We start from the raw sequence: 22,825 nt of genomic DNA on the forward strand, positions 1-22,825 counted from the left end.
AGATGGAAGCATATGTCAGGTATAGATAGGATAGATCGAGTGAATCCTTAGAAGAGTATAAAGGCAGTAGGAGTAGACTTAAGAGGGAAATCAGGAGGGCAAAAAGGGGACATGAGAGAGCTTTGGCAAATAGAATTAAGGAGAATCCAAAGGGTTTTACAAATACATTAAGGACAAAAGGGTAACTAGGGAGAGAATAGGGCCCCTCAAAGATCAGCAAGGCGGCCTTTGTGTGGAGCCACAGAAAATGGGGGAGATATTAAATGAATATTTTGCATTAGTATTTACTGTGGAAAAGGATATGGAAGATATAGAATGTAGGGAAATAGATGGTGACGTCTTGCGAAATGTCCAGCTTACAGAGGAGGAAGTGCTGGATGTCTTGAAACGGTTAAAGGTGGATAAATTCCCAGGACCTGATCAGGTGTACCCGAGAACTCTGTGGGAAGCTAGAGAAGTGATTGCTGGGCCTCTTGCTGAGATATTTGTATCATCGATAGTCACAGGTGGGGTGCCGGAAGACTGGAGGTTGGCTAACGTGGTGCCACTGTTTAAGAAGGGTGGTAAGGACAAGTCAGGGAACTATAGACCAGTGAGCCTGACCTCAGTGGTGGGCAAGTTGTTGGACGGAATCCTGAGGGACAGGATGTACATGTATTTGGAAAGGCAAGGACTGATTCGCGATAGTCAACATGGCTTTGGGCATGGGAAATCATGTCTCACAAACTTGATTGAGTTTTTTGAAGAAGTAACAAAGAAGATTGATGAGGGCAGAGCAGTAGATGAGATCTATGTGGACTTCAGTAAGGCGTTCGACAAGGTTCCCCATGGGAGACTGATTAGCAAGGTTAGATCTCATGGAATGAAGGGAGAATTAACCATTTGGATACAGAACTGGCTCAAAGGTAGGAGACAGAGGGTGGTGGTGGAGGGTTGTTTTTCAGACTGGAGGCCTGTGACCAGTGGAGTGCCACAAGGATCCGTGCTGGGCCCTCTACTTTTTGTCATTTACATAAATGATTTGGATGCGAGCATAAGAGGTACAGTTAGTAAATTTGCAGATGACACCAAAATTGGAGGTGTAGTGGATAGCGAAGAGGGTTATCTCAAATTACAACAGGATCTGGACCAGTTGGGCCAATCGGTTGAGAAGTGGCAGATGGAGTTTAATTCAGATAAATGCGAGGTGCTGCATTTTGGGAAAGCAAATTTTAGCAGGACTTATACACTTAATAGTAAGGTCCTAGGGAGTGTTGCTGAACAAAGAGACCTTGGAGTGCAGGTTCATAGCTCCTTGAAAATGGAGACGCAGGTAGATAAGATAGTGAAGAAGGCATTTGGTATGCTTTCCTTTATTGGTCAGAGTATTGAGTACAGGAGTTGGGAGGTCATGTTGCGGCTGTACAGGACATTGGTTAGGCCACAATATTGTTGGAATATTGCGTGCAGTTCTGGTCTCCTTCATATTGGAAGGATGTTGTGAAACTTGAAAAGATTCAGAAAAGATTTACAAGGATGTTGCCAGGGTTGGAGGATTTGAGCTATAGGGAGAGGCTGAGCAGGCTGGGGCTGTTTTCCCTGGAGCGTCGGAGGCTGAGGGGTGACCTTATAGAGGTTTACAAAATTATGAGGGGCATGGATAGGATCAATAGGCAAAGTCTTTTCCCTGGGTCGGGGAGTCCAGAACTAGAGGGCATAGGTTTAGGGTGAGAGAGGAAAGATATAAAAGAGACCTAAGGGGTGGTACCACAGAGGGTGGTACATATATGGAATGAGCTGCCAGAGGAAGTGGTGGAGGCTGGTACAATTGCAACATTTAAGAGGCATTTGGATGGGTATATGAATAAGAAGGGTTTAGAGGGATATGGGCCGGGTGCTGGCAGGTGGGACTAGATTGAGTTGGGATATCTGGTCGGCATGGACAGGTTGGACCGAAGGGTCTGTTTCCGTGCTGTACATCTCTATGACTCTAAGAAGGTGGAACATGTAGATGGGAAGGAAGATGGACAGGTAGGACAGGTTAAGGGGACGGTGCCAAACCCTAACTACCCTGGAGGAAAAATGCCTCATCTTCCACCTTGAGACCCTCCAACCACACGGGATCAATGTGGATTTTACCAGTTCCCTCATCTCCTCTCCCCCCACCTTATCCCAGATCCAACCTTCCAATTCAGCACCACCCCCTTGACCTGTCCTACCTGTCCATCTTCCTTCCCACCTATCCACTCCACCCACCTCTCCAAACTATCACTTTCACCCCCACCTTCATCTACCTATCACATTTCCAGCTACCTTGCCCCCAGCTCCAACCCCCTCCCATTTATCTCTCAGCCCCCTTGGGCCACAAACCTCATTCCTGATGAAGGAGAAAGTGAGGTCTGCAGATCAGAGTCGAAAATGTGGTGCTGGAAAAGCAGAGCAGGTCAGGCAGCATCCGAGGAGCAGGAGAATCGACGTTTCGAGCAAAAGCTTATGAAGGATTCCTGATGAAGGGCTCATGCCCGAAATGTTGATTCTCCTGCTCCTCGGATGCTACCTGACCTGCTGTGCTTTTCCAGCACCACACTCTCGACTCTGAGCTCCAGGATCTGCACTCCTCACTTCCTCCCAAATGTAACCTTACCAACATCTTGTAGTTGTGCAACAAGGTGACCTGACTTCTGTAGTCAATGCTCTGACCAATAAAAGCAAGCATTCCGAAAGCTTCTTCATAACCCTGTCTTATCTGTGACTGGCAATATGGCTTTCTATTTGCTCACTGTGTCTGACCCATTTCCCATAATGCTGTTCCCACTCCTTCCTAGATGACCATAGAAATCACTGTCATCTCTGCTTCTACCTAACAATCTCCACGTTCACCTGTACAAGAGGGAGGTGGAAGACTGGAAATGCCACAGTGGCGGGGAAAATTATGAGTTAGAAAAGCTAATTTAGTTTAGTTTGAGATAGGTGTTTTTGCTGCCACATCTATGCATGGAGGATGACATTGAACACTTGCAAAAATCCTGGGGGCGGGGATTTGACAGTGGTTCAGATCAATGGCAATGATATATTCCAATAAAGAGGACTCTGCATTTAGGAAGATCTCAAAAATAGTAACTTCTGGACTACTCGCTGTATCTGACAGTAAGGAAATAGGATGATAGAAAGGACCAAGGCATAACTGGAGGGAGAGTACAGGAGGGAGTGTTTCAGATTCCTGGACTGATTCCATATACAGAACAGTGAGGAATTAATGACCAGAGACTCTGTTTAAGTGCTTTTGACTGAGGGATAGATGTTAGCCAGGACAGAGGAGAACTCGCCCTCTGTTCTTCAAATGCCCACTCGAGCGGACAAACGACACCTCGCATCTTATTTGCAAGGTAACATTCTCCTACGCATGATTCCCTTAAAACAGTAAGATGGCAACCCACAGTCTCGGACTGAGAACCAAGACTGTAACAGAGCCAGAGCGGAGACAAACGCCGCACATAAGATACAGCATGTTTTTCAAATTCTGCCTGAACGCTTTCACGTTATCACGCTCTCTGTTATCTTAATGTTGCAATATATGTTTTGTTGTAATAAGTTTATAAATATTAATTAAAATGCCCACTCCCTGGCCATTCTGATTGGCTAGTAATTGCGATTGGCGTGTTACGTGTGGATAAACTGGATGAAGATAGCACAGCAATCGGTTGGACGCTAGTGATGCCAATCACCAGCAATAGACCCAGGGTCCCTCTTAATTGTCTCCTCCAGTCTGCGGCCTGTTCGCTATGTGTCAAAGTTCGCATACAAAGTCAAAGTACAGGCTGAGTGAAAGAATGGGGTTTGTAAAAACCTTAGACAGTCAAATGTTCAGATCAGCCTGATTCTGCAGTGGGGCTACCAGGAAGGGAGTAGAGGAGGATTGCTGAGAGAGGCCTGTGCTGAGTTGTTTTTTTCTGCTGCTCTGTGTGTGGCCATCCCCATTCGGATGGACTTGCTGAAGACGAGGTGAGGTGTGATTGTCTGGGGGAGGTGCAGGCTGACTGAGAATTCTTGCTGGTTGGGAAACCATCGAGAGTGAGAGGGCGGTCCTCTCTGAGGAGAGCTGCTGCAGGGGAATGTTGTCCAGCTCCTTTGAAAATGTAAGTGCGTTTTAAAAATCGGGGCCAGTCTTTGACATGGATGTGATTTGGATTTTTTTTATTAGTAAACACTCGCTTCACTCTGGGTAAACTGACAATCACTTGGTGAATTGAAACAAAACCAAACATGAAAGCTTGTAGTTTAACTACCAGTTTTGGAAGGAACTGATGCTTCGACTTTTCATTTCAGATTTGAAGGAGCTGACTTTTTAATTAAATTTGTTCAAGTCGAGATTTTACCGAGATATTCAATTCCATTCCCACCCTGTATTTAGTTCCATGAACTGTAATTTTCCTCCTGCCTGACCCAGCTCTCACTACAAAGGGGTGAATGTTTCCTCACTGTGAGGGTTTTTTTAAATTGTTTAAAAAGTTGCCATAAGTTAAGTTTTGCAGCTGTCCTGTTGACAGTTTGTTCTTTTTAATGTCAGTGGTGGTAGCCTGTGAAGAGAGTTTGAGGGTCCTTAGAGAGTTTGTCATGCCAAAAATCCTGACCAGGTTTCCTGAACTGAACTGGTTGCATTTGGCTGATATCTCTCTAAACCTTTCGGTGAACCTGTCCAAAAGTCTTTTAAATGTGATTGTACCAGCCTCTACCACTTCCTCTGGAAGCTTGTTCTGGGTGGCACAGGGGCACAGTGGTTAACACTGCTGCCTAATAGCGCCAGGGACCTGGGTTCATATTCCCACCTCGGACAACTGCCTGTGTGGAGTTTGCACATTCTCCCCGTGTCTGCGTGGGTTTCCTCCGCGTGCTCTAGTTTCCTCCCACAGTCCAAAGATGTGCAGGTTAGGTGAATTGGCCATGCTAAATTGCCCGTAGTGTTAGGTGAAAGAGTAAATGTAGGGGAATGGGTCTGGGTAGGTTGCTGTTCGGAGGGTCAGTATGGACTTGATGGGCCGAAGGTTCTGTTTCCACACTGTAAGTTATCTATCATACATACACCACCCTCTGTGTGTAAAAGTTGCCCCTTGGCTCCCTTTTAAATATTTCCCCTCTCACCTTGAACCTCTACCCTTAGTTTTGGATTCCCTTACCCTGGTAAAAAGACTTTGCCTATTTACTGTATCTATACCCCTCATAATTTTATAAATTATCTATCAGATCACCCCCAGCCTCCTACACTTCCAGGGAAAACAGCCCAGCCTATCCAGCCTTTCCTTATAACTCAAACCCTCTAGTCTCAGTAACATACAGTTTAATTACAGCTTTCCCATAGCAGGGCAACCAGAATTGTACACTATTACACCAATAGTGGCCTAAACAATGTCTTGGTAACATGACGTCCTAATTCCTGTAATGAATGCTCTGACCAATGAGGGCAAGCGATACAAATGCTGCCTTCACCACCTTGTCTGCCTGCAATGCCATCTCTGAGGAACTCTGCACCTCCACCCCTAGGTCCCTCTGATCAACAACACTCTCCAGGGCCTTATTGTGAAAGTCTTACCCTGGTTTGCCTTACCAAAATGCAACATCTCACATTTATCTGCATTAAATTCCATCTGCCATTCAAACAAACAATGTATTTGTTTCACATCATCATAAAACAAAGCCTCAAGGATCATTATAAAAGCAAAATTAGGCAGTCACCTTTAGGAGACATATTGGGTTCAATGTCCAAAGTCTTAAGTTTTCGGAAGGGTGTTAAAGGGCAAAGAGGAAAAAAAGAGAGGTGAAGGAAGGGTATTCTGGAGCTTATCAAATTGCATGTCATCAAAGTGGTGAACTCCCACCCATCACTGGTGGCTCCATTGTCATCCAGAGAAGGGCTTAACTGAACTCTTTCCAAATGTTAACGTTCGTAAATGTTAATAGTCTCTTTCACCTGAATGAAGATTCCTTGGATAGTGCTGACAAAAGGTTCTGGAAATGTCTACAGATCTGTAACAACCACATTTGACAAAGGATGAATCAGCAACAAAGACTGATTTGAGACAGGTACTATGGTTGGGATCCCACGAGGGTGCCATTCATAAGCTTGGTGCAGAACTTGCTCCAGCCAGCATTAGTTTACACTTGAAGGATTACCGCCAGTATTGAAATGTTTGAGCATAAGTTAGCTGAGAGAGATAAGGGATGAAGAGCAGAAACAACCTTTTACTGATCTAAACTTCAAGCTACAATCATTCATATTGCCATACTGAATGATTTGACAGGGGGTGTATTGATTCAGTACAGTGTGCAGTGCAAGTATTGCACCTGTACCTATCCTAGTACAGTATATTCTGATTATAATTTGTGAAGTATAACTCTGTTAACTTGGCGTGGTAGAGGTCTGCTGGTTTGCTATTTTGGAGCATGGCACGGTGGCTCAGTAGATAGCACTGCTGCCTCAGTGCCAGGGACCCAGGTTCAATTCCCAACTCCGGCAACTGTCTGTGTGGAGTTTGCACATTCTCCCCGTGCCTGAGTGGGTTTCCTCTGGGTGCTCTGGTTTCCTCCCACAGGTTAGATGAATTGGCCGTGCTAAATTGCCCATAGTGTTAGGTGCATTAGTCGGGGATAAATGTAGGGTCAGGGAATGGGTCTGAGTGGGTTACTCTGCGGAGGGTCAATGTGGGCTTGTTGGGCCGAAGGGTTTGTTTCCACACTAGGGAATCTAATCTAATCTAAAGGCTAGCATATTGAGCACCAAAAAAGATGAAGTAGGCATCACAATAATAGGAGAAAGTGAGGACTGCAGATGCTGGAGCTAAGTCAAGAATGGAGTGCTGGAAAAGCGCAGCCGGTCAGGCAGCATCCGAGGAACAGGAGAATCGACGTTTCGGGCATAAGCCCTTCATCAGTACTATAATAGTAAGGGTTGACTTGATAAAAACATGACAAAGAACCTCTTTGAAAGGAAATAGTTTCATTGGTTTTGTCCTATCATTTCACGACGCGTAGGTAGAGACAGAATTAGTTGTATATGCGGAAATGTATAATTTGAAGGAAGTAATGGGAAGGGTTGGAGCTAATGTCTAAGGTGACCAAACCTGGCTGCGTTGTGTCCAGATTCCAGGAGGTGGCATTTACTTTCAGGTGACAGCTAGTTTTATAGTTACCCCTGGTTCAGCACTCTTAAAAACATACTGCTGAATTGTATTTTCCCCACTATAAATTATGTAATAAGAGTGAGCTGATCACAGCACCATGGTCCAGAGCACTAATTCAAGTGGAGAGAAGATAATTGGAAGTAAATGAAAATAGCACAGTCAGGGATATAAATACAATCCCCTGCAGCAGAGCTGGAGAGTGCTGAAGGCTGTGTTTTGTACTTGATGCCAAAGGTCAGGACATCTCTTCTGGATTGGGGAGGAACTTGGTGTGGGAAGGAGAAGATCCTGTTGTCATAGTAACAACAACAGAGGTAGGACTACCAAAGAAGTTCTGCTGAATGATTATGTGCAGTTTGATGCTAAATTAGAAAGTAGAAACACAAGAACAACAATTTCAGCATTACTTTGTGAGCCACATTAAATTTGGCATAAATTAATAAAGGTTGAAGATTGGTATGGGAGAAGTGAGTTCAAATTACTGGGTAAAATTCTATTGGAATGGGTTTAATTTGAACTACGATGGGAACAACTAGGGTTAATTAGTGGAAGGAATGGTTCAATTGAAGGGAAGTTTTATAAGTGAAAAAGAAACAAGAGAGCAGATATGCAGGAGGGTGAAGGCAAATGGTAAAGTGTCACAGGAAGTGGCAGAAAATAAATGCAGAAGGGTTCAGCAGAAATTAGAACCAGAATAGTCAATAATAGTAAATATCAGAATGCACTCAACACTTACAAAATGGTGCAAATAAAACAAAATGAATATGACTTTATAGTTATTAGGGAATACTGACTGGGAAGTCAGTATTCAAGGGTAATCAATATTTTGGAAGAATTGGCAAAAAGAGAAAGGAAATGGGGTAGCTTTGTTGAGAAAGGAAGGTATCAGTGCGGTGGTGAGCACAGGTACAATAGACCAATGAGGAATCTGTTTGTGTATAAATAAAGACTAGTGAGGGAAACACATTGCAGGTGGGAGTCATCTATAGACCTACAAAGAGTTGCCTTGCTGGTGGTGTGTAAAAAATTGTCTTGGATGACTTTAATCTGCATATCAACCAGACAAATCAGGTGGTTGATTCTATTAGATTCCCTGCAGTGTGGAAACAGGCCATTTTGCCCAACAAGTCCACACCGACCCTCCGATGAGTAACCCACCAAGACCCATTCCCCTAGATTTACTACTGTCTAATGCACCTAACGCTATGGGCAATTTAGCACGGCCAATTCACCTGATCTGCACATCTTTGGATTGTGGGAGGAAACCAGAGCAAACTCACGTAGACACTGGGAGAATGTGCAAACTCCACACAGTCGCCTGAGGCTGGAATTGAACCTGGGTCCCTGGTGCTGTGAGGCAGCAGTGCTAACCACTGAGCCACCGTACCACCTTTAAGGGTAATGTGAAAGGGTAAGTTTGTACAGTGCATTCGTGATTATTTCTCAGAACAGTACATTGCAGATCCTACCTAGGAACAGGCAAATTTAGATCTAGTAATGTGTCGTGAGGTAGGATTAATAAGAGATTTCATAATTAAAGATCTTCTAAGGGATGGTGATTATGGAATTTCAAATGCCGTTTGAGAGAGAGCAAACCAGTGTTGTTAATGATTAGATTAGATTCCCTACAGTGTGGAAACAGGCCCTTCGGCCCAACAACTCCACACCGACCCTCCGAAGAGTAACCTACCCAGACCCATTTCCCTCTGACTAATGTACCTAGCACTATGGGCAATTTATTATGGCCAATTCACCTGACCTGCACATCTTTGGACAGTGGGAGGAAACTAGAGCACCCGGAGGAAACCCACGCAGACACTGGGAGAATGTGCAAACTCCACACAGACGGTCACCCAAGGCTGAGAATCGAACCTGGGACCCTGCCGCTGTGAAGCAGCAGTGCTAACCCCACTGAGCCACCGTGCCGCCCCTTTGTATTTTAATGTAAATACATTAAAACTGAGTGAGAAGGTGAGCTGTGAGGTGGATACAGAAATGCTTCAGTGTTACTTAGACAGGCTGAGTGCATGAGCAAATGCGTGGCAAATGCAGTATAATGTGGATAAATGTGAAGTTATCCATTTCAGGGACAAATATCCGGAGGTGATTATTATAAACTGAGAGTGGAAAATGTGTACCGAGACTTGGGTGTCCTTGAAGTCATTGAATGTAAGCATGAAGGTATGGCATGTGGTCAAGAAGGCAAATGGTTTTGAATACAGGAGCAGGGATGTCTTGCTGCAATTATATAGGGCCTTGGTGAGACCATACCTGGTTTATTGTGTGCAGTTTTAGTCTACTTTACCTGAGGAAGGATGTTTTTGCTTTCAAGGGAGTACAGTGCAGGTTTAACTGGCTGATTTCTGGGATGGCAGGACTGATGTATGTGGAGAGGTTCAATTAGGATTATATCAGTTGAAGCTTAAAAGAATGAGGTGTGATCTGATGGAAACCTATAAGATTCTAACAGGACTAGACATGGTAGATGAAAGAAGGATGTTCCCGGTGGTGGGGGAGTCCAGAACCAGGGGTCATAATCTAAGGATAGGGGTAAACCATTCAGGACTGAGATGAGGAGAAATGTCTCAACTCAGTGGTGAGTTTGTGGCTTTCACTCCCACAGAAAGCAGTCAAGCCAAAACATGGTATGATTTCAAGATGGAGTTGCATCTAGCACTTAGGGTTGAAGAAATCAAAAGATGAGGGAAAGCAGGAATTGTCTATTGATTTGGATGAGCAGCTGTTATCGTAACATGCGGCATAGCAAGCTCAAAGGGCTGAATGGCCTACTCCAGCTCCTATTTTCTGTTTTTATATAAAAAGCAGAGTTCTTGAAGGACAATCAGTAGGCACAGTGCATTTTGATTTCCAGAAGGCTTTCGATAAGGTGCTACATTAAAAAGTTACTGCTTAAGATAAATATTGAGAGGAATATATTAGAACATAGAACATTAGAGAGCAGTACAGGCCCTTCGGCCCTCGATGTTGCGCCACCCTGTCATATTAATCTGAAGCCCATCCCACCTACACTATTCCATGTACGTCCATATGCCTGTCCAATGACGACTTAAATGCACTTAAACTTGGCGAATCTACTACCGATGCAGGCAAAGCATTCCATCCCCTTACTACTCTGAGTAAAGAAACTACCTCTGACATCTGTCTTATAGCTATCTTTAAAGTTGTGTCCCCTCGTGTTTGCTGTTCCCATACTTGGAAAAAGGCTCTACCTGTCCACCCTATCTAACCCTCTGATTATCTTGTATGTCTCTATTAAGTCACCTCTCAACCTTCTTCTCTCTAACGAGAACAGCCTCAAGGCCCTCAGCCTTTCCTCATAAGACCTTCCCTCCATACCAGGCAACATCCTAGTAAATCTCCCCTGCACCCATTCCAAAGCTTCCACATCCTTCTTATAATGCGGTGACCAGAACTGTACACAATACTCCAAGTGTGGCCGTACCAGAGCTTTGTACAGCTGCAGCATAACCTCCTGGTTCCGGAACTCAATCCCTCTATTAATAAAGGCTGTATGCCTTCTTAACAACCCTGTCAATCTGGGTGGCAACTTTCAAGGATCTGCATATGTGGACACCAAGATCTCTCTGCTCATCTGCACTCCCAAGAATCTTACCATTAGCCCAGTACTTTGCATTCCGATTACTCCATCCAAAGTGTATCACTTTACACTTGTCCACATTAAACTCCATTTGCCACCTCTCAGCCCAGCTCTGCATCCTATCTATGTCTCTCTGCAACCTACTACATCCTTCATCACTATCCACAACTCCACCAACCTTAGTGTCGTCCGCAAATTTAGTAATCCACCCTTCTAAACCCTCATCCAGGTCATTTATAAAAAATGACGAACAGCAGTGGACCCATCACTGACCTTTGCGGTACACCGCTAGTAACTGGACACCAAGATGAACATGTTCCATCAACTACAACCCTCTGTTTTCTTTCAGCAAGCCAATTACTGATCCAAACTGCTATGTCTCCCACAAACCCATTCCTCCGCATTTTGTATAATAACCTACTGTGGGGAACCTTATCGAACGCCTTGCTGAAATCCATATACACCACATCAACTGGTTTACTCTTCGCACAAACTTTGAGGTTTACTCTCATCTACCTGTTTGGTCACTTTGTCAAAAAAGTCAATAAGATTTGTTAGCCACGACCTACCCTTCACAAAACCGTGCTGACTGTCCCTGATCAGATTATTCTTTTCTAGATGGTTATAAATCCTATCTCTTATAACCTTTTCCAACACTTTACCAACAACTGAAGTGAGACTCACTGGTCTATAATTACCAGGGTTGTCTCTACTACCCTTTTGAACAAGGGAACCACATTTGCTATCCTCCAGTCCTCAGGCACTATTACTGTAGACAGTGATGATTTGAAGATCAATGCCAAAGGCTCGGCAATCTCCTCCCTGGCTTTCCAGAGGATCCTAGGATAGATCCCATCCGGCCCAGGGGACTTGTCTATTTTCACACTCTGCAGTATTTCTAATACCTCTTCCTTGTGAACCTCAATCTCTTCTAGTCTAGTTGAAAGTATCTCTGTATCTTCCTCGCCAACATTTTCATTTTCTATAGTGAACACTGTCGAAAAATATTTATTTAGTGCTTCCCCATCTCCTCTGACTCCACACAGAGCTTCCCACTATTATCCTTGACCGGCCCTAATTTAACTCTCGTCATTCTTTTATTCCTGACATACCTATAGAAAGCCTTAGGGTTAACCTTGATCCTATCTGCCAACAACTTCTCGTGTCCCCTTCTGGCTCTGCTGAGCTCTCTTTTTTTAGGTCTTTCCTGACTTCCTTGTAATCCTCAAGCGCCCTAACTGAGTTTTCACACTTTGTCCTAACATATTGGTACGAACTGAAGATTATCTCCTGTGTGCAAACCAAAGGCAGAATTGATGGGTCATTTACAGATGAGAAAGATATTAGTGACGTGTCCACAAGCATCATCCTCAGGCCTCAATGATTTACTATCCATTTAGAATATTTTGTATCAGTATATCCTGTGGAGAAGGACAAGGAAGCTTGGGAACTTGGGAAATAAATAGTGATGCCTAGAAAAGAGTTTGTATTACAGAAGAGGCGGTGCTGAAGGTCTTAAAATGCATTAGGAAGATAAATCCCCAGGACCTGATCAGGTGTTCCCCAGAATTTTGGGGAAAGCTCAGGAAATGATTGCTGGGCCCCTTGCTTAGATATTTGTATGATCAATAGCCCTGGGTGAGGTGCCAGGGGACTGAAGATTAGTCAATGTGGTGCCATTATTTAAGAAAGGCTGTTTGGAAAAGCTAGGGAATTAAAGACTGGCGAACCTTGCATCAGTGGTGGGTAAGTTATTGGAGAGGATTCTGAGGGGCAGGATTTACGTGCATTTGAAAAGGCAAGGACTGATTAGGGACAGTCAGCACGTCTTTGTTTGTGAGAAATCGTGGGGGAGGAAGTGCAACACGGAGGGACGTGGGTGTTCTTGTACATGTAACATAAATGTAGCGTGCAGATACAACAATAATTGAGAAGGAAAGTGGAATTTTGGCCCTTATTGCTCAGGGTTTGGAGTTTAGAAATAGAGAAGTCTTTGTACAACTGTACAGGGTGTTCGTGAGGCCACACTGTATATAGGTTTGCTCCCCATATTTGCTAAAGGATGTACTGGCATTGGAGTCTGTTCAGAAAAGATTCACTCGGCTCATTCCAGGGATTAAGGGGGGTTGACCTACTAAGAACGCTTAAACAGGTTTGGCTTTATTCATTAGAATTTACAAAAATGAGAGGTAAACGTTTGAAAATATACAAGATACTAAGAGGACTTGACAGAGTTGAAGTTGGGAAGATGTTTCCACTATTGGGAAATCTCTAATTAGAGGGCACAGTTATAGAGTAAAGGTGGGGGGGGGGGGAACCCATTTAAAACTGAAATGCAGCTGGAATTTCTTCTCCCAGATTGTAGCAATTGTCTAGAAATCTCTCCCTCAGAGTGCAGTGAAGGATATATTACTGCAATTACTAAAAGAGGTGGGTAGATTTTAAGATATTGTGGAATTGAGGGTAGTAATGAGCTGACACAAAAAAGGAGTTGAGGTAGGTCAGCCATGATCTTATTGGATGGTGAAGCAGAGGTTAGTGACTTTCTCCACCCCTCTCCCCTTGCAAATATCCTCCTTACTCATCACACTCTTATTCGCTAACTCCCTTCCTCTCGCTATCCACTTGGTGAGTCTTCAGCAGCGATAGCTTATGACATAGAGGTGATGAACGAGAGGTTTGGGGGAAGGTAAATGACAAGAGAGTGGGAGAGAGCAAGGGGTGAATAAAATGGCAGTTTGTTTGTTTTTTAGAAACTGAATAAGAGAGTAACAGAGCAAGGTCAAAAAAAAGGGTGTGGTGTTTGGGGAACTTCCCTAAATTATAAATGACGCTAAAATGAGAATGCGCTTTGAACAGCGAATAATAGGTATTATGTTAACTTAGCCTAGACGATTCCTGGGGAAGTGTGAGTGTGTGAAATGTTCAGCTTTTTGACGAGTTTTGGATTGCTATTGCTTTTCATTGATCACAAAATACGAGGAGTTAATAAAATAAGCAATCACATTAACTCAGTACAGTATGACAGTGTATTAGTCAGTCATAGAGGTGTACAGCACGGAAACAGACCCTTCGGTCCAACCCATCCATGCCGACCAGATATCCCAACCCAATCTAGTCCCAACTGCCAGCACCCGGCCCATATCCCTCCAAACCCTTCCTATTCATATACCCATCCAAATGCCTCTTAAATGTTGCAATTGTACCAGCCTCCACCACTTCCTCTGGCAGCTCATTCCATACACGTACCACCCTCTGTGTGAAAAAGTTTGCCCCTAGGTCTCTTTTATATCTTCCCCCTCTCACCCTAAACCTATGCCCCTCTAGTTTTGGACTTCCCCACCCCAGGGAAAAGACTTTGTCTATTTATCCTATCCATGCCCCTCATAATTTTGTAAACCTCTACAAGGTCACCCCTCAGCCGATCGGTTGAGGAGGAACCATATTGGCTAGTTCAGGCACCAAACCGTTTGTGTTATTTATACATTTAATTTGAAGCTTATCTTTTTAATTGAGAAAGTATTTAAATTGAGAAAGTTAGCTCGGAGGGAATTTCAGTCCACCATTTTCAAACACATCTAGCTATAACATCTGAAAGGATTTAAATGACTGTCAATAATAGAATATGGAATGAATAATAGTTTTTAGTAATCATTTTCTCACCTGTTTATTATTCTGTTTCCATAGTGTGCATCAAGACACATCAAGAAGATGCTTCCTAAGCACTAATGAACGATAACAGTAATCTAAAATAGGAACTTTTTTTCAAATCTGTTCAGAAGATGAAGGAAGACTCACTATCCATGTGCATGCTGTGAGAGCTCAAAAGTAATCTATTTCCTTCCCACAGTGGTGCCACTATCTAACATGAGCTCCGATCCAACTGTAATTTTCAAACGTGGTAACCTTGCACATTTGAATACTGACTGAGGGCATCTTGTCCTGCTATCTTCAGCAAAGCTGTTGCTTTTGATTACTTTTGGAAGTTAAAAAGTCTGTGAAATGGGAAAAGGAAAGATAATGGTATCCGGCTGTAGGTAGTCAGTAACAAAGGAGGAGGCTATGGAATTGCCTGCTCTAGAACAGAGCTGTACTGAATAGATTCAAATTTTACCGTCATGTAACAAACCTTGTGGAACTCAATAACGTATAAAATTTCCAGTGGACAACTATAGAACTTGATTTTAAAAAGAGTCTAAGTTTAAAATTTTACATAGCAAACTAAATGTGAACAACTAGTTAATAAGCAACTAGTACTCAAACTGCAAAAACATCTCCTTTGTATTTTTTTATTAACATGACTGAGAACTGTAATGTTGCACTGTACTCTCCATTGAATTACAGTCTTTATAGAAAACAGTCTACAGTTTTTCCTAACTTCCAATAAGCAAATACTTCTCTGTTTTACAAATTTCTAACTTCAAGTGACCATCAAGTGGTGTTTGCTACATCAGGCCAATTTCCTCAATGAAAGATAGTCTTCTCTTTCAGATAGTGCAGGTGGCAGGAATTCCCAACTTTTCTGTGCTGACAGCACTAGCTAGAGTCCTTTCATTCTTACTCTTCTCTGTCCAAGAGTTGGCGATAATGTCTACCCACCATTAGCACAATTTCCTGTTGAATGAACAGTTATACCTTCTCCCAAGAAGTCAAATTGACCACCTTTACACCCCACCCCCCCAACTATTCACACAGTCATTAAACTACCCAAGGTTGTTGTCAGGCAGATTAGACTACCTACAGTGTGGTAACAGGCCCTTCGGCTCAACAAGTCCACACCAACCCTCTGAAGAGGAGCCCACCTCACCTATATTTCCCTCTGACTAATCCACCTAATACTACGGGTAATTTAGCAAGGCCAATTCACCTGACCTGCACATCTTTGGACTATGGGAGGAAACCGGAGCATCCGGAGGAAACCCACGCAGACACGGGGAGAACGTGCAAACTCCACACAGTCAGTTGCCTGAGGCGGGAATTGAACCTGGATCCCTGGCGCTGTGAGGCAGCAGTGCTAACCACTGAGTCACCGTGCTGCCTGTTGACTCCTTTTATTCAGTTGAAGCAAATTACTGCAGATGCTGGGATCTGTACTGAAAACAAAATTGCTAGAAATCACAGTGGGTCAGGCAGATCCATGGAGAGAGAGCAAACCAATGCTTTTGAGTCTAGATGAGTCTTCTTCCGAGCTGACGTGAAATGTGGAGGGGGCAGCATTAATGCAATGGTGGTAGGGCTGGAGTGCTCAGAGTGAAAGGATGTTGATAGTGCAGATTAAGTGATTGGAATGGGAGAGTGGCAGAACAATGGTGTGTCTAACAGCCAACAGTCCCACTGGGGTGAGGGGAGGGGAGAGAGGACACGGTGACAGAGAATGTAATGAGTAAAGGTAAAAGAAAGGGAAGGAATGGCAGTTGGTTCACAATGTGAAGGGGTTGAACTCTAATCTTAAAGTCCAGAAGGCTGTGAAGTGCCTCGGCTGAAGATGAGATGTTGTTCCTCCAGTTTGTGCTGTGATTTGCTGGAACATTGCGGCATGCCAAGGACAGACAGGAGGGCATGTGAGCAGGACGCTGTGTTAGGATGACCAGCTGTGGGAAGGTCAGGGTGATTCTTGCACACAGACTTGGGGCGTTCTGCAAAGCTTTCATTCCTCCGTTTTAGCTGGAAGATACAGTAACAAAACAATCATAAGAGCTCACGTTCAACAAAAGCCGACTGAGGTAGCTGACCGAGTCAGGTTGGCCAATCCAGACTTCCGGGTTCCTGACCCTGGGCAGGGGATGTGGGCTCTCTGAATGCAGAAAGCAGCTTTGGTGGACAGGCGAAATAATTTTAAAGTAAATCATGATATCTTTTTACTGTCTTACAGAAGGACCAGGCTAGATTAAACAATGTTTGATGCAGATAAAAAAATGACAGGAAGGACAGAAACTGCAGTGCCTCCAGACCATCAAAGAATGGCTCTACATCAAAAGCACCTTCTGAAAATCTACTCAGAATTGTCTGAAATAAAACAAATTATCACTGCAGAGCACCTCTTATGCCCGAAACGTCGATTCTCCTTCTCCCTTGATGCTGCCTGACCTGCTGTGCTTTTCCAGCAACACATTTTTAAGCAATGTTTCAAAAGCCATGGTAGGCTTTGAGTTTGCTTATTGCAACGGGGAAAAGGGACTTGTAAAATGGTTGGCTGTGAACATAGTTGCGCAAGCAGTGACTTTCACACACAATTGATAAAAGTTCTTGAAGCATTGGCACCTCCCTTAAGATGAGAATCTATTCAAATCTGAGCTGAGAAAGTAGGTTCAAACATTCAATTATCTTGAAGCACCGGTCCCTCAAATCAAAGGCCAGTGAACAGCAAGAGGTAAGAGAAGAGATTCGTGGACTGTCAGACCTCCTAACACAGGTACATGAGAGCAAGCAAGTAAAAATTCTGATGTGAGCATTTTAAGTCTTAGTGTGGTTGTCGACATAAAGACAGGTACATTGGAGGGGAACCATACAAGTGTGATGTCTGTGGCTGGCCCTTGGCACGGGCATCTGGCCTCGTGCAACACCTATGCATTCACATGGGTGAGAAACCATTCAAATGTGACATGTGTGACAAGTCCTTTATACAAGCATCTACCCTCCTGCCACACTGGTGGATACACATGGGCAAGAAACCGTTCATTGTGCAAGGTTTGTGACAAAGCATTTGTGACGTCCTCGTGCCTACTGGAACACCAGTGAGCCCACACAGGTGTGAGACTTGTGACAGAACGTTCACACTTGCCCCATTACTTTTGAAACATTAGTGCACTCACTCCACTGAGAAACCATTCAAATGCCAAGTTTGTAGCAAAGCTTTTACGAAGCCATTCTGCCTCCAGGTACACAGGTGCATTCGGAAAAACGGAAAGCCCTTCTGGTGCACAGTTTGCAAAATAACTTTCTGCAACTCATCGTACCTTCGTGTTCATCAGCCCGTGCATACAGGAGAAAGACCATTCCAATGTGAATCTTGTAACAAGTGCTTCATGCAGTCAGAGTCTCCTGTAACAGCAGTGTATCCATACTCAGGAAAGACCATTCAGGTGTGAGATTTGCAACAAAGATTTCTGCATCTCCTCATATCTGCGTGGACACCAGAGGTCATATAGCTGAGAGACCATTCAGGTGTGAGATTTGTGATAAAGATTACTGCAGCATTGCATACCTTGTGGTACACTAGTGTATCCATACAGGTAACAAGCCATTCAGGTGAGAAGTTTGTGATAAAGCTTTCTTGAGCTCTTCATACTTCCTGAAACACCAGTGTGTCCCAATGTCCGATAAAGCATTCGAGTGTGAGTTTTGCAATAAAGGTTTCACACAATTGTATGACCGCACCAAACACCAGTATACCCACACAGGGAACAGACAATTCCATTGCGATAGCTGCCAGAACTGCTTCACCCTCTCTCGAAATACATCAGTGCACCAGTTTGGGATAAAAACTGTTCCACTGCCAAGTTCCTTCTGTTACAAAACACTGTGCAGCAAAACAGGGTGAAGCAGTGAAAAGCATTGTTTTACATTCTATACAGGCAGATCATACTATATGAAGTGCATCAGGGTAATAGGACAGTGCACAGAATGCAATGTTACAAGTTGCAAAGCTGTAGACAGAAATCAACGTTAAAATTTGAGAGGTCCGTGCAAAGATCTGAAAGCAACTTTAAAGAATTGTCTGAGTTTCTTATCCATACACCTCACCCTCACCCACAGCCACTCCCACCAGACTGTGAGAAGAGCAGAATTTCCAGGTACAGATGTCATCACTCAAATTTCAGGAACATGCAGCATCTCTTCCCACTGTCTATCCACAAGAAACTGTGAGGTGCACCATTTTCAGGGTAGCCGTTTACCAATGTGACTCATCCAACCACAAAGGCAAAACTCCAAACGGTCGTGTCTGTCCAGTGAAAAGTTGTCATGGTACTTTTCCCAGCATTATTCCAGAACAAATAAATCTGTTGCAATGTGTCTCTTTTACAAGAACATGTCACGTCGGTTTTCTGGATGCTTGCTTGAGATGTAGTTCTTACAGGTGCTATAATTTCCAGTTATGTAAATACTAAACAAGCGGAACCTTTGCTGTGATCTCACTAAAATCATGAGGGGCATGGATAGGGTAAGTAGACAAGGTCTTTTCCCTGGGGTGGGGGAGTCCAGAACTAGAGGGCATAGGTTTAGGGTGAATGGAGAAAGGGACCTAAAGGGCAACGTTTTCATGCAGAAGTCGGTGTGTATATGTATTGAGCTGCCAGAGGAAGTGGTGGAGGCTGGTACAATTACAATATTTAAAAGGCATCTGGTTGGGTATATGAATAGGAAGGGTTTGGAGGGATATGGGCCAAGTGCTGGCAATTGGGACTAGATTGGGTTGGGATATCTAGTCGGCATGGATGAGTTGGGTCTGTTTCTGTGCTGTACATCTCTATGACAGACCATAATGTTTTAAAGAAAATAATGTGCAAAAGAATGCAAGTGTCAGGGTTTATATTTAAATGCCAAGGCAATCTTTAATATATAAGGTTAAAGAAGTGAAACCGCTTACAATACATTTATATAGTTTGTATTCCAACAATCAGAACTAAAATGAGATAAATGTGAATTAACAAACTGTGATCAGTAACCCCACAGACTGTACTTTAAATGGCTGACACCATCAATACAGGTCCCACAGGTGATGGTCTTATTTCTCAAAAAGCCACTAGATATTAGTGATTCTGTGGGTCTCTAATTCTCATTAAACCCCTATCTCAACCAGGACTCCAATTCTTCGCTTTCAAAGATCCTGAAAAGCCCTCAAAAGTCTTTCTGACTTGGACTGCCTCAAGTAGTTATGACTTTGTGGTTCAGTCACTTCTCCCATTACACAGTTCCCCAGCATTCCAGAGTCTGCTGGTAAGTGTCTAATCACCAGCACAATTTTGGCTTTTAACCAAGTGCCTGTTTTCAGTGAGCTGCAGTAAAATGTATCTCAGCATCAATCTTTCTCAGTTGCACCAATGAAATACTGCTTGTGGGCTTTCTTCAGCTAATTCCCATTGTACTGAACTACCAATGTCTCGAATGCACCTTTTAGCACTAAACACTTATCCATGGCGTGAAGTCATGATCCTTGGGGACTTCTGAGCCTTAAGTACCTGGAATCTGTTCAAAGTAGCACTTTTATTCCCTGGAGCTGCTTGTGTTTCAGATTCCACTCTGTTCCAAACTGCAACTAACCACCAACTAGATAGAAAGAATGAAAACAGAAAACCACGTTAAGATTTACCAATCTCCATGACCTAACTCAGGCGAGGTTCACTCTGATCTCCAAGCCAATCATCTCTTTTACAATTTATTTTTTTGATTGCTTTTACAGCCTTTCAGCTCACTGAACTCCACACTTTTCAAACGGTGTAGACATTATGACCTGACTAACAGAAATTTACCTGTTGTGTTTATAGCTCTATCCTTTTTATTTTTCTATTAAACAAACTTGGAAACCTTCTGACCTGCTATTTCATTGGGTATTCTTGCAGTCACTAAAGGCCAGAATTTTAATCACCTTGCCTTCACAACAATAAAGTTCTCAGAACTATGTATTATTTATAAACTATTGCCATGAGCCATATATTCCTTACAGGCAAGGTCAGTGATTGTCACCAACCTTGAATGCCCTTGAAGTGGATTGCTTGGACAAATCAGAGGATGATTAAAAGTCAACCATATTAATGTGGGTCTGAAATCGCATGTAGGCTCATCTAGTAAGCAGAACAAATCTGCTTTCTAAAATATTATTTGTGAAACCGATATCACAATCAATGTTAGTTTCATGGTCATCCAGACTAGAGTTATTAACCAAATTTCAATTAGTCCAGCTACCAGCTACATGTCCCCAGGAAAATCACCCGAATCCCTGCGTTATGCTGCCATCTACTCTCCTTTGTGGAAGGGAGGCTGAAAAAGAATTATTAAGGAAACTCTAGACTAAAGGGAAAAAATGGCCTAAAGAGAAAAGCAAATGTGGAGAAAAATCCCACAGCGACAGAAGGTGGTGGCTCGGTAATTCCTCTGACCATTTGCTTGTCTCATCCTACCATCCTTCGCTGCGTGACAGAGTCTGTAGGGTGCCCATCTGAAGAGTCAAAGTGGACTCAATGTTAACTCTGTTTCTTTATCGATAGATGGCTGAGCTTCTCCAGCCCTTGGTGTGTTTATTTCAGATTTCCAGCATCTGCAGTAGTTTGGTTTTTCTTCCCTGTCTTCCCCCTCCTCCCCCCCCCCCCCCCCCCACCTCCCCTCCACACACACACACACACACACAAGCTTCTGCTTTCAGTAACTTGCTTGGTGGGTCAGTGAAGCAGTCAAAAGGTGTTGTGCTGGCACGGTGACTCAGTGGTTAGCACTGCTGCCTCACAGTTCCAGGGACCCAGGTTCAATTCCAGCCTTGGGCACCTGTCTGTGTGGAGTTTGCACATTCTCCCTGTGTCTGTGTGGGTTTCCTCTGAGTGCTCCGGTTTCCTCCCACAGTCCAAAGATGTGCAGGTCAAGTGAATTGGCCATGCTTAAATTGCCCTTAGTATTCGGTGCATTAGTCAGGGGTGACTGTAGGGGAATGGTCTGGGTGGGTTGCTCTTCGGAGGGTCAGTGTGGACTTGTTGGCCGAAGGGTCTGTTTCCACACTGTAGGGAATCCAATCTAATCACGAGTGGAGTAGGGGACGTGGGCAAGGAGGCTGAGAGATAAACAGGAGGGGGTGGGGCTTGGACGGTGATAGGTCGATGGAAGTGGTGGTAACAGTGATAGGTTGGAGCGGATGGATGGGAAGGAAGATCGACAAATAAGAACAGTTCAAGAGGGCGATGCTGAGTTGGGTTGGATCTGGGATAAAGTGAGGGCAGAGGAGATGAGGAAACTGGTGAAATCAACTTTGATGCCATGTGGTTGGAGGGTCCCAAGGCGGAAGATGAGGTGTTCTTCCTCCAGGTATTCGGTGGGCTAGAATTTGGCGATGGAGGAGGCCCAAGACCTGCATGGTCTTGGCAGAGCGGGAGGGGGCATTGAAGTAGTTGGCCACAGGGCAGTGGGGTCGTTTGGTGTGTGTGTCCTGGAGATGTTCTCTGAAACATTCCACAAGTTGGAATCCTGTCTCGCCAGTGTAGAGGAGACCACATCGAGAGAACTGGACAGAGTATATGAAGTGTTTGCGTGTGCAGGAAAATCTCTGCCAGATGTGAAAAGATCCTTTGGCACCTTGGATGGAGGTGAGGGGGGAGGTGTGGGCACAGGTTTTACACCTTGTATAGTGGCAAAGGAAAATGCTGGGAATGGGGGGGCATGGAACTAACAAGGGAGTTGCAGAGGGAATAGTCTCTGTGGAATGCTGAAAGAGCTGGGTAGGGAAATATATCTCTGGTGATGGGGTCTGACTGTCGGTGGCAGAGGATGATGCAGTGTACCCGGATGTTGCTGGGGTGGAAGGTGAGGACCAGGGGGTTCTATCCTTGTTATGGTTTGAGGGGTGGGGTTCAAGGGTGGAGAGGCAGGAAGTGAAAGAGATGTGCTGGTGGGCATTGTTGACCACATGGGAGGGGAAATTGCAGTCCCTGAGGTTGAAGGCCATCTGAGATTTTCTTGAGTGGAATTGTTTCTCCTGGGAGCAGATGTAGTGGAGGTGGAGGAATTGGGAGTAAGGGATAGTGTTTTTACAGGAGGTGGGTGGTGGAAGGAGATGTCATCCGGGTAGTTTGGGAGTCGGTGGATTTGAAGTCTATGTCAATGTTGAATCAAACACTGGAAATGGAGATGGAGAGATCCAGGAAGGGGAGGGAAGCTGTGTAGATAATGAGATAAGACAGTAGTACTGCTTAAGAGCAGGGCAAGAACTTTAAGAATATGTACATGTGAGACATCACCCTTCAGCTCACTGCAAATAAAGCTTCAAAACTAATTACAATAACCAAAAAAATGGAGGAACTGTGAGTTTCAAATACAGGCTATAGGAAATACATTGAAGAGATAGTAATGA

The 22,825-nt window shown here is 44.0% G+C and overlaps 1 long non-coding RNA gene and 1 pseudogene across 1 annotated transcript; both read left to right on the forward strand.

The window, feature by feature from the left end:
* Positions 1–3,711: 3,711 nt before the first annotated feature.
* LOC122541269 (uncharacterized) lies at positions 3,712–15,130 on the forward strand. The gene is made up of 2 exons (XR_006309545.2): positions 3,712–4,115; positions 14,461–15,130. It is a non-coding gene; the product is annotated as an uncharacterized LOC122541269 (long non-coding RNA).
* Positions 15,131–16,356: 1,226 nt separating this feature from the next.
* On the forward strand, positions 16,357–21,067 carry LOC148140962 (uncharacterized; annotated as a pseudogene).
* Positions 21,068–22,825: the final 1,758 nt, after the last annotated feature.

This window comes from Chiloscyllium plagiosum, unplaced genomic scaffold (genome assembly GCF_037043375.1).
Source record: "Chiloscyllium plagiosum isolate Xiang-an unplaced genomic scaffold, Cpla_swu_hap1 HiC_scaffold_35, whole genome shotgun sequence".
Lineage (NCBI taxonomy): Eukaryota > Metazoa > Chordata > Chondrichthyes > Orectolobiformes > Hemiscylliidae > Chiloscyllium > Chiloscyllium plagiosum.